Raw genomic sequence first — 9,592 nt, forward strand, 5'->3', positions numbered from 1 at the left:
GTTCTTTTTAGTAATTTCTACATATCAAAAAGCACTTTTGACAACAATTATCCAAACACATTCACTTTATCAGAATCACTTTTTCAGAAAATCTATTCTTTCAAAATCTAATTCCAGAATCTATTTTCTAGAAGCTATTCTCTAAACCATGGTTTTGCCTCATCCAAACACCCCCTTATATTATTCACAGTACGTTTGTTCTAGGAAAACTGTTTTAAAACCTTATTATTATCATCATCATCTGCTACTACAACTACTAAAGTTAATTTTGGGACAAGTATAAAGTGTTGGACATATTCATGGGTTAGCACTTGATAATTAAAAGAAAGTGTAACTTATAAAATAACCGTTCCATCCTAAAAATTCTAACTTATATCTGAAACTTTACTTAAGTTATATACAATTAAATACATAGCCTTCTCTCTTTGATACGAAGGAGTATTTATTTAATTTGGATCGTTCTTTATAGTTTTGTTTTTGGCCGGCAAGATTGTTCTTTATAGTTTCCCCAGTCAGTTTATTAGCACATTGATAGTAATCATGATATCACATTTGAAATTTAAAAACAATATTACATGAACGAAATTCTGTTACTTTATCCTAATATATGATATATAATATCATAGTGCCAATTTGGTGAAGTGTTATTACCCTTTGGACTATAGTGGAGGCCTATAAATATATACCTAAATACTCCTTTTTGCAAATTGTTTGTTGAATATGGATAATAAACTCAAGAAGCTAATGTTAATGCTCCAAATTGCTTTGCTTTTGGTGCTTCTGATCTCCATCAAAGTGGCTGCAAGGGAACCTTTTGGGATGTTCAAGATTCACATAACAGGTAAGTTAGCTGAGAAATATAAATTAATGTGATTTATATTTTATATTTATTAATAATCGAGATTGAGATATAGAGAGAGAGAGAGAGAGAGAGAGAGATTCTGTATGTTTTCGATCAAATAAACTAGATTTGAAAACATTGCTTTGTGTTTTATGCGAGCATAATGTTTTCCTACATATATATGATGTTTAAAATGTTTAGGAACTTAAAGAAAAATTATACTTTCAGTAGCTATAATTTCATATTATTCGTGTTTAGTGATTCTCAAAGTTGCCTTTTGTGTTTATTTAATAAAAATATGTTTCTAATCCTCTAACTTTATATAATATTTTTGTTTGATTTTTAAATTTTATAAAGTATCTTTTCAGTCTTCTAACTCAGGCATCATTAGTCTCGAATGATATTTTTTTTATTTTAATCATTATTATTTTTTAAAATAAAATTAATATATTAGCCTTTGAGAATGTGTTGTCACAGAAGTAACAGTATTAAAAGATAAAAAAATACTTTATAAAATGAAAAGATAAGAATAGAAACTTTATAAAATTTCAATGTCAATATTTTTGTTTGCAAAACCATCGGTGCTAAGAATAAAGATTTTTTTATTTTAAAAAAGTACTTTACAAAATTAACAGATAATGAAAACTTGTGTGAAAATTAAACTACCAAAAGGTACACTTATGTGTTTTTTTTATTTTGCATTAGTATTATATATGCAAACACACATATGGTTTAACTCACTGATGCAATTGCTTCTTGAAAAATTGATGGAAGAACAACACGTGATGATGCACAGGGTCACAATTATAACCCTACACCTTAATCCATGAGCATCCAAAAGCCCCGTTACTACCGCAAATCAACTCATATGTTAAGAGAAAGCTGATTGGTGAACTTAGTTTCAACCTCAGAGGAGAGGTTCTTATATTTAGGGTTCGATAAGATCTTGAACATGATTGTCTTTAATATGAGAGTACTAAAACCTAATTGTAGAAAGAATATTCTTTTCTGGTGTACTTTCAATTGTCCCATATCGGACATAAAAATTGTGTTTGATAAAGATGTTATGTTGATTTATGTATTTCCTATTCTGTGGAAAATGGAGCGGTTAATATAAGAAAGAACGCATATTCCATTCATAACATGAAACTTGTATAATCCTTTTGTATGAAAAAGCAAAATGCTATTAAATAACTAGAGAGATTACATGCATAATACAAAAATAGAAGGAAAATAAATATTACTCCTCTTATTCCTTTTCATAAGAAGTAACTATCAAAATCATGCGGTTCAAAATGTTAATTAAATTTTATTAAAAGCAATAAATATGTAATATATATCTTCAAGTGTATAATAACTAGAGATAATGAGTAAAACTTCATTGCCAAGAGATAACAAATGACATATATTTAATAAGGGTAAAAATAAAAAGACAATTTCAAATTTCAAATTAAAATATTTGGTTTCTTATATTTAGAAAAACCAAAAGATTGTTTTTATAAAAATGAACGGAGGAAGTATTAAAATGTAACAGGAAAAAAAAGAAGTGGAATTCATAAAAGTAAGTACTACTAAAATGATATTCCAACCTTCATTACATAGAGGTTGTTAATAAACATGAGAAAGCTAAATTCATGGATTTCCCAGATGACAGATTGATGAGGAGACCCAATTTTCCTCTTAAGCCAAATAGTATTGATGAAAGTGGATATCTACTTTTGATTTTGTTCATTAAAAAAATATGTATAATTCACCTCAGCCAAATAGGTATTTCATATGTAAGTGTCAGGATTACCCCTTAAGCGAGAAGTAGAGTTTTCTATTGATTTGGCTCCTGGGACAAAGCCTATTTCTAAGGCTCCCTATCAAATGGCTCCTGCTGAATTGGCAGAACTATAGAAGCACTTGAAGAAGTACTCGAGAAAGGATTCATTAGACCAAGTGTGTCATCATGGGGATCACCGGTGCTATTTGTGAAGAAAAAGAATGGTACCTTACAGTTATGTATTGATTATCGACAATTAAACAAAGTCACTATCAAGAACAAATACTCACTACCAAGAATTGATGATCTGTTAGATCAGCTTGTGGGGTCAGCAGTATTCTCTAAGATTGACTTAAGGTCAGGATACCATCAATTAAGAGTTAAAGTAGAAGATGTCCCGAAGACTGCTTTTCATACTCAGTACGGTCACTATCAGTTTCTTGTAATGCCATTTGGTTTAACCAATGCTCCAATTGCATTCATGGATTATATGAATAGGATCTTCAGACCCTATTTAGATAAGGTCATGGTGGTGTTTATAGATGACATTCTCATCTGCTCACAAAACAAAGAGGAACACCATGAACACCTTAGAATAGTGTTGCAAGTATTGAGAGAGCACAAGGTTTATGCTAGATTAAGTAAGTGTGAGTTTTGGCTTAAGGAGGTAAAGTTTCTAGGGCATGTTGTTTTAGCTGATAGGGTTGCAGTGGACCCTACAAGTTGATACAATACTTAAGTGGGAACGACTGAAGTCAGTAGCTGAAGTGAGAAGTTTCCTAGGAGTGGTTGGTTACTATAGAAGGTTTGCATAAGGATTCTCTCAATTGGTTATGCCACTTACTAGATTGACGAAGAAAGACCAACCATTCATCTGGACAGAGAAGTGTGAAGCTGCCTTTCAAGAATTGAAAAAGAAGTTGACTTCTACACCAGGATTGGTTATTCTTGATCCGACTTTGCCATACACTTTATACACTGATGCTTCTTTGAAAGGTTTAGGATGTGTATTAATTCAAGAAGGAAAGGCTGTTGCTCATGTTTCTAGACAGTTGAGACCACATGAGGAGAATTACCCAATTCATGACTTAGAGCTAGCAACAGTGGTTTTGCATTGAAGATATGGAAACACTACTTATATGGTTCATGATTTGATGTTTTAGTGACCATAAGAGTTTGAAGTATCTTGTAGATCAAAGGAGCTCAATAACTGACAGAGAAGTTGGATGGAGTTCTTGAAAGATTATAACTTCCAACTTAAGTATCATCCTAGTAAAGCAAATGTTGTTGCTGACGCTTTAAGTAGAAAAGCTGTTCATATATTTCAATTGAGTCTTTATAAGAACCATTTGTTGGAAAGGTTCAATAGTGCAAAATAGGTATTTAACTACTAGATTTGGCTTCTGTCACTAGGGCTTTGTTTGGTTCAACGGAAGGGAGGGGAGGGGAGGTTAATTAAAGGAAGGGAAGGGAAGGGAAGGGAGGTCATGGTTTTGTTTGGTTGGAGGAGAGGGGAAGGGAGGAGGAGAGTATTACTTGATTGGTTTGAGGAGGAGAGGTAATTTTATAGACAGGAGAGGGATATGATTTAATTATAAATTGACAAATATGCCTTTATCTCTATATTTAGACTGATTTTTTTAATTACAAATTTATATCAAAATTATTATTTCTTAATTTATCAACTTCAAAAAAAAAAACCAATTACCTCACATGTGATAAAAAAATGATAAAACTAAAAAAATTAGAAAATATGATAAAAATTTTAATATTCTATCTCATTAATTTATAAATATATGTATTAATATATATGATATGTAGATATTATATAATTATAACACGCACGTTATGATATGTATATATTAATATATGTGCATGTTATCTAAGATTATAATACACACATGCTATGATATAAAATTATAATACACACATGTTATGATATGTATATATTAATATATATGATATGTATATATTATAATATTATAATTATCAAATATTATTAGTGGCTAAAAAGAGAAAGTGAAAAAAAGATTTTTAATAAGATGGACAAACTTGGAATATTGAAAAGTTAGTATGGGTAGTTTGGTCAATGTTAGACATAATATTTCTCTTCCCTCCAAAAAAACCCCAAATTTGGAGGGGAGCATAGGGAGGGGAGGGGAGCATTAAAAGACAAATTTTTTCCCTCCCCTCTATTTTTTCTAACCAAACACACTTATCCCCTCCCTTCCCCTCCCTCAAAAACCCTCCAACCAAACAGAGCCTAGATGAACAGAAGCGATAAAGATCCTATCATCTTTTTGTCACTATTTTATTAATAACAGATGGCGAAAGTAACCTTGTGGTGTCTGTTGACAAGTAAACAGTAGCCATAGATAAGAATGTGTTTTTTTTGTGTCTATTGTAATTATAACATACACCATACATGTAATGGGCTAAAAAAACTGTTAACAGAAAAAACAGGCCGAAAAAACTAAACACCTATGGCTTCTGTTCTCAGGTGGACCAGACACGGTAAATAATAAAAGAATTAAACATAAAAAAATGATTTTTTGCCAGCTATTCACTCTTATGTCTTTACTCTTCATTGTGTGAAAAGGTCCGCCCATCTCACCCCTGCCACATCATTCTCGACAGCCTCTGTTTTCAATGGCAAGTTCATCGTCGATCATTTGCCTCTTTCAGAATCTCACTCTCACCTTCTCCCTCTCATCCATCGTTCTTCTTCAAAGCCTCAGTCTTCATCGACGCCGTCAGACTTTCATCTCTCTATTTTGGGATTTTGTGTTTCCCTCGTTCAATCTTGCACTTATTTCGTGTCGGTCTCACTATTTCAATGTCCCATTTTCTCCACTCTTGGCCGTTCATGCTTTGTGCCATTGATCTCGCTCTTCCCCTATTTTTTAAGGGTGTCATTGGTTATCGCCATGGGTCTTCACTGTTATCTCTAGCTTTTCTAGGTTTTCCAAGCCAACTCTTGTGTTTAGGCAAGTTTTCAATCACTTTGTCTATTCTGTTTAGCTTATGCTTTTGTGTGCTGGTATTGAAAGTTAGGACTACGCTGCAACTAGTTTCACTTGTTCTAATTAACAATGATTCTTGCTAAGACCCCGACTTGCATTTATTCTTCTTGTTCCTGATTAAACACAAAAAATGTTATTGTTCTTAGTAGAGGAATCTATTAGAGGCCAGCTAATTTTAATGTGTGATCTTGATTTTGCTTCGAAAGGTGGTCCTCTAAATAATGCCCTATATGCTGCATAATAGAAAAAAATGAAAAAAATGCTAGTTTTGGTGCATATGCTATGCATAGACTATAGAAGGATTAGTTTAAAATTAAGTTTATTGATTGCCCCTGTTTAATCACTGTACCATACAGTGGTGGCGTCATTACAAAAGAGGGTTTTAGTTTGGAATTAACACTTAAAAAAAATAGCAAAGAACATAACTGTACTTATTGCTAGCCATTTCTCTTGATGCGTTAATATATATTGAACACTAGGGTTGGATAGTATGAAGACTTTCCTGCGTCATACTTGGAATTATCAAGCTGTGAAACTGTATCGAGTGAGTTAATGATAATATAACAAGACACTAGGCTTGGATAGGGATTGATTTCTAACAATGATATTTTTTTCCTAAAGTAATCATGTGAGTAAGATTGGAGATTCTCTATCAGTTTGAGTCCACTTATTGTATGCTAGATGCTTGTTCACATTGTTTCCATGCTTGTAGACTAAAAATTTAATTCATAAATCATATTAGAAGTTACAAAAAATCAATTATAGGATAAATGTGATATGTATGTTCACAAAACTGGACCTATACATTCAGCTATAACTAATACTATAATGTAACATGACAATAAGGCTTTTCTAAGGCTCCCATGAACTATGGCAATTTCATAAAATGCGAATAAGTTACTTATAATTAAACAAAATCCAAGTATCAACAGGAGGTAGAGAACTGACATATGGGGTGTTGTTTGCTTGAGGTAATTTCAAAATATTCATTCTCATTTTTATATTGAATTTTTATATTAAAAGTCTTGTAAAAGCATAGATTATTGCTTGTAGCGAGCCTATGATTTGCAAGATCTAATTGGGTTGGACAAATAAGTTGTTGAGGCTATAATGCCACAAGATGTAAGCTGTGAAGATAGTGAGGTTATTGTTGATTCTTGAAATTTCTAGTTTACTATTTCGCATACAAAATCAGATATGGTTTTTCAGAAACATTTGATTACCATCTTCAATTTTGTTTTTCTAACATCCTTCTTCCTCCCTTTATTTCTTCCAAATTCATATTCTTCTTCTGAAATAATTTTTGTGAGTGCAAGCAACACTACTACTAATTTTAACGACAATGATTATCCTGAGTTCCCTTTGAATTTGGGGTATTTGGAAGCTGAGTTCTTTCTTTATGGATCTTTGGGCTATGGTTTGGACATTGTAGATCCAAAGCTTGCTCAAGGAGGACCATCGCCAATTGGTGCCGAAATGGCTAAGTTTGATCAATTCACAAGGGATGTCATCCTGCAATTTGGTTTCCAAGAAGTGGGACATTTGAGGTTCTTTCTTTGATGTCTTTCTCTCCTTCTTTATATAAGATATCTTCTTTCATTGAACATTCTTGAAGAGAAAATTAAGGTCATTCATGTGTGTGAAAAGCTATAATATCAATTTATTTTAAATTTTGACATACAGATCTCCAAAATAAAAAGTTTATGTTTTTGGCTTGACTAAGAATATTTGAAAATAAACATAGGGAAAAAGTTTTGTTTTTTTTTAATCATCTAACTTCATTCAAAGTTTCAGCTTTGTCCCATAATTTCATAAAGTAAATTTTCACGTATCTGGCCCTGATACAGTAGTCGCAAATAACGATTTTCTACGCTAATCATTATTAATTTAAAAATTAAAATTTAATATATAAGCATTTAATAATGTTTTGTCAATTTCATTTTACAAAATTAATGACTAAAATGAAAATGTATGAAATTAAAAGACTAGAAATACACTTTACTTAAATTCACAAATGTCTTTTATTTGACAAATAACAACATCGTGAAGTTGGATTATTGTAATATTGCAGAGCCATAATGAACAGAGTAAAAGGCTTTCCAAGGCCATTACTTAATTTAAGCAGTGAAGCATTTGCCACAATAATAAACAATGCCTTTGGAAAAACTTTAGTGCCACCTTTTGATCCCTACGCCAATTCAATTAACTACTTGCTTGCATCTTACGTCATTCCTTATGTTGGTCTCACTGGATATGTTGGAGCCAATCCTAAGCTTCAAAATGCAACTTCCAAAGGGGTAATTTAATTTTCCCCTAATTATTACACTGATGTTTATGGAAAAAAATTAGTAATATGTAAGTTATTATAATTTCACCTCATTTTTTTTAATCAAATCCTTGTAGTTTTTTTTTGTCCTTATATTTTTCTAAATAATTACTACCTCCGATCTTTAATATAAGACATAGCTGATTAATTTAGGAAGACTAAAAAATTAGTCAAGCTAGTTATTTGTAATAAATAAGTGTTGTCTTTTCTTGAATATCCTTACTAATCGTGTGTATTAGCTCAAACTACATGTCATGGAACCTTTAACAAGTACAAATATTACAAGCACTACTTTGAAATAAATAAGTAAATACGAAAGATAAAGTGGATTGGAGTCTTATTTTTAGGATCAAATTAAAAGTCAAACTAACTCTTATATTAAGGACCAAAGATAGTATATAAGTACTGATCCCTATACTCATAATTTATTAATTTGTAAGAGAAAATGAGAAATGACATTGGTAGCTGATGATGTGCCTCTCACTCAGCATATATCTAAATTAATTTTGCCACATAGATTTAAATAAAATCAAAATCAACCAGACTACAGATTGTTTATAGATGCAACAAAACGATTATGAGTATAATATTTTGTTTACTTTTATGTTGATAACATATAAATTTTATTCAATCATTTTATTTTCAAAAAAAATGTTTTATTGTGTATTTTGTGGCAACTCACGTCACTTAGTTAACATCCGCATCAACTCTAATTAACAGATTATTAGGATAGTGATCGATGCCTATGATTGAGGAAACCATAAGGATTCAATAAAGAAGGGGGGGAAAAAAACTACAACACCTGATTAAAAATTATGTGAAACCGTAAGAACCAGATGAATTTATTTTTCCTCTATTTATTACATATTTCAAATATATGATATGATGTGTTGATGTTTGTATGTATAGCTAGTGGCAGGACTTTTGGCAGTAGAGTCAGGCCAAGATGCAGCGATTCGAGCCTTATTTATGAACGTAGAGCTCTACCAGTGTATCCATATGGAGTAGTGAATGTTGCAGAGTTCACAAATCGCATTTCCAAACCTAGAAATAAGTTAGGGCAAAAGGGTTCAAACAAGGATGAGGGTCTTGTCGTCCCGAAAGCCGGCGGCGCCGAGGGTAAAGTCACAGGCAACATCCTCGCTGCCGACAAAGACTCGGTCGCGTATTCAAGAACACCACAAGAAATTTTGAGGATTGTATATGGCAGTGGTGATGAACATACCCCTGGTGGTTTCCACCCTAAAGGAGGTGATGGTCGGATCGCAAATTAGTACCTAAAAAATTAAAAGTAGTTTTTAGTTTTAGTTTTAGACTCATAATTTGTAGGAAGTTTGAGATGAGTCGCATTGTTCATCCTATATGAATAATGTGACTTCCTTTAGCTAATCTCATTTTTGTTTGGTTTCTTTATGATTTTTGGTAGCATTGTGTTGACTTTCTCATGCTTCATATTATAATAATATGAAAAAGAAGAGAAAAGAAGTATTTTTAGTCTCTTACATAATTTTCTTTTTATATGTTTGGATGTTTTAATTCCAATATTTCTCTTCATCTCTCTTTCTTTTTGTTAGTACATTATCTTCACAATTCTAACGTTCTGTCTCCTTCTCGCCCTCCCTCTATTTTTCTCTTTA

General features: G+C 31.8%; 1 pseudogene; it reads left to right on the top strand.

The window, feature by feature from the left end:
• The first annotated feature begins 6,826 nt into the window (after positions 1-6,826).
• On the top strand, positions 6,827-9,229 carry LOC114730248 (desiccation-related protein PCC13-62-like; annotated as a pseudogene).
• Positions 9,230-9,592: the final 363 nt, after the last annotated feature.

Source organism: Neltuma alba, unplaced genomic scaffold, assembly GCF_004799145.2.
Source record: "Neltuma alba isolate B1F8T4 unplaced genomic scaffold, ASM479914v2 tig00012722_pilon, whole genome shotgun sequence".
Taxonomy (NCBI): domain Eukaryota; kingdom Viridiplantae; phylum Streptophyta; class Magnoliopsida; order Fabales; family Fabaceae; genus Neltuma; species Neltuma alba.